We start from the raw sequence: 3,503 nt of genomic DNA, 5'->3' as shown, positions 1-3,503 counted from the left end.
AAAAATCCAAACTTTAAGTTGTGTGTGTGTATGTTACAAGCGTGACAGTCAATCCTTTAGCATGGATGGTGCTGCTAACCGGCTACCTTCACTCTGATCAGTAGTGGAGAATTAGGGACGGCGGCAGATAGCCTTGTTAGCTTTGCGAGAAACTATAACTAAAACAACATAAAACCAAGTTTATCCAGTGGAAAAAAAAAAAAAATGTTAGGCTAAGGTGAGTCACTTAACATGATAAGAAAGAATTTTATTGGTTATGAAAAAATTTAGCTTGGTCAGTTTGTCAAAACCTTTTTTTTAAAGGGAATAGTGCATAAAAAACGAAATAAAATAACATATATGGGACGAACTACACTCGACTATAAGTAAATATTGTTTAGATTGTTTGTTTGAAAGTTACACCTAGTTGATTCAGTTTCTGCATTAGTAACCGAGAGGAAATAAGTATGAAACCACAATGAAGAATCGATTCGATCCATTTGTCGTTTTATAAATAAAAATCGTTTCTAAAATATAGCTCAGCCTAGACTATATATAGTCAGAAACCCATCCCATTAAACTTATTTAGTGAGCAATATTTTGAGACCTGTTTCATCCTGTTTAGATATTTGTTGACTCATCTTTCAATGCCTAAGTATTATATCTATGGTCTAGAACCAATGAAATTACTTTGAATTATCAACAAAGAGATAAGATACGTGAAGATGTCTTTGTGGCATTAAAAGATAAGGCATGTCGGTGCAGAGATGGTTACCACGGTGACAAATCCCACCAATCTGGAGCAGGCTTACACGGAAAAAATATTGTCTTCTTATCTCAATTGGGTTACGTGTTACGAGCTGTTTTTACTCAGAATTTTGTCTAAGAGCTTTCTTATGTTGATCACATCTCTTCCCCCCTCCCCCCCAGATCTTCAGAGTTTGTTTCTGAAATAATCAATCGAAGAAAAGAGGATTTAAGAAGAGACCCTACTTACACGCGTGGACTTGAGGGGGGTGACAAAACCTAACCAAAAGCCGTGCCCACTTTGCGACCTTCCTCTTAAACGCCAGTTTTCCCCCATCATTAGTACAAACTTAATTTGTTTTTTATCCACCAGGACTTATGAGATCTCTGCTGAATTGGCAAAGCATTGATGAAAATAACTGTCTTTTAGCACAGGGAGAGTCCGTGAAGTTTGACGCTCGTGAAGTCTCTGTTAAACTTTTGTAAGTCGTGGCAGTGTCCTTATTTGCTTTTGTTCTTTTCTCACAACCCCCCCCCCCAGTAACACAACGGTATGTCTGTTGAGTTACAACGCTAGAAACCGGGTTTCGATACCCGTCGTAGACAGAGCACAGATGGCCCTTGTTGTAGCTTTGGCTTAACTACAAACAGCAAAAACAACAGATCTTGTCACATATAATTATCGAACATGTATAAATCTTTGAAACAGCCGTCTGTAGGGTAATACAAGTATAGCCATATAATTATCGAACATGTATAAATCTTTGAAACAGCCGTCTGTAGGGTAAGACAAGTATAGCCATATAATTATCGAACATGTATAAATCTTTGAAACAGCCGTCTGTAGGGTAATACAAGTATAGCTATTTAATTAACGAACATGTTTGTTTGTGTTCTTTCACTTTTCATAAAACTTATTTTAATTTTGTGAGTGTTGCACATTTTTGTGTTCTACTGTTTATAAAACTTGCGTATTTGTAACAAGTTTAGAAAAAACGACATTTACACTCCAGATATATATATATATTTCACTTTAGCCAACGTTTCGCTTTTGCGGTTTCATCAGGGTTCATATACACAACTTTTAATAAACTGCAAGAGCATTATGATGTAACTGTCAATTCCACTATTCGTTGGTCAAAGAGTTGCGCAAGCGTTGATGGTGGGTGATGTTGACTAGCTGGCTTCCCCCTAGTCTGTCATCTCTAAAGTAAGGACGTCTAGTGCAGATACGTGTTACTATTGATGGATGTTCTCTAACTATACACAAACGTCTGTCACGATTCAGTGTTCAATCCAATCATATTAGCGCATAAAGCCTTTTCTGGGCTAACGAAATTTTTATATTTGGTTCTTTCTTTTTTGCAATCGCTTTGTATGTTTTATACTTTTGACACACGTTCATAGTTCTGACGCTTTGGCGACGTTTTGTTTTTCTCTAATCAAGTGTCTCTCACTCTCTTTATCGTGTGGATCTGGCTGGTCGACTTCAAGATGTGGAGAGGAAGGGACAAACCTGTCAGCCAGGAGGAAATATTTCAATGGCTGGTTACGTGTCCAGTGCCTGCCAGTTACTCTAGGACAACAGCCAGGAGGAAATATTTCAATGGCTGGCTACGTGTCCAGTGCCTGCCAGTTACTCTAGGACAACAGCCAGGAGGAAATATTTCAATGGCTGGTTACGTGTCCAGTGCCTGCCAGTTACTCTAGGACAAGCAAGCAGATTTTTGGTGATTGTAAAATTTGGGGCTACTCGTGTTCTCTGGTTTAGGAAGAAATTAATGCTTTCATATATGTCAAGCTGTACTTGCACGTGAACCCCCACTCCAGTAGCTCAGCAATAAGTCTGTAGACTTATAACGCAAAAAAAATAATAAAAAAATTCGATGCCCGTGGTGGGCACATCACAGATAGCCCATTGTATAGCTTTCTGCCTTAAAACAAACAAACAATATGTGAAGGCATTTTTTTCCTGATATTACGAATGGGGTACCTTTCCTTAACATCGATACGTGATACTGCTTTCATGACGTCACACTGACGTCATAATCTTGTCTTCCGTAAGCCTAAACTTCTTCAGGTAGTACGTGTATAAGTAACGTAATATTTATCTGCTTCATAAATCTTATCTCTTCTTTAGAGTGGTTATTCTTGTTGTAGTGGAACCTTGCGCAGAGAAAACCCAGTTTCTTACTTCAACGAGTTCACGTGTTTGGATTATTCGACGAGCATCATCTTCGATATTTTGAATTTGTTTTATTTATTATTAGAAAGTCCTTCTTTGTTGTTTCCATGAAATAATTGTTTAGTAAAAGTTTTTGAGTCGTAGCTACCGAACAACAATAATAATTATTGAAATAATTGTTTAGTAAAAGTTTTTGAGTCGTAGCTACCGAACAACAATAATTATTATTGAAATAATTGTTTAGTAAAAGTTTTTGAGTCGTAGCTACCGAACAACAATAATAATTATTGAAATAATTGTTTAGTAAAAGTTTTTGAGTCGTAGCTACCGAATAACAATAATAATTATTGATATAAATGTTTAGTAAATGTTTTTGAGTCGTAGCTATCAATCAATAAATATTATTGAAATAATTGTTTAGTAAGTTTTCAGTTGAGAAACCTCAAAGTTGGCTAAAGAAAGATAACCGTTAAGACTAATGTTTGTGACTAAAATGACACAATATTAACAGTACTGTTACATGATCTGTGAACACCATATTAACAGTACTGTTACATAATGGCTGGAGACGGCTTAAATGGGTAATGAAGAA

At 36.5% G+C, this 3,503-nt stretch overlaps 1 protein-coding gene across 5 annotated transcripts in view; it reads left to right on the top strand.

The window, feature by feature from the left end:
• LOC106466577 (homeobox protein extradenticle-like) overlaps positions 1-3,503 on the top strand; it is a 114,762-nt gene that overhangs the window by 91,519 nt on the left and 19,740 nt on the right. The window lies entirely within an intron of this gene.

Source organism: Limulus polyphemus, unplaced genomic scaffold, assembly GCF_000517525.1.
Source record: "Limulus polyphemus unplaced genomic scaffold, Limulus_polyphemus-2.1.2 Scaffold2307, whole genome shotgun sequence".
Lineage (NCBI taxonomy): Eukaryota > Metazoa > Arthropoda > Merostomata > Xiphosura > Limulidae > Limulus > Limulus polyphemus.
Note: the sequence above shows the minus strand (reverse complement) of the source record. Positions and strands in the feature narration are given on the sequence as shown.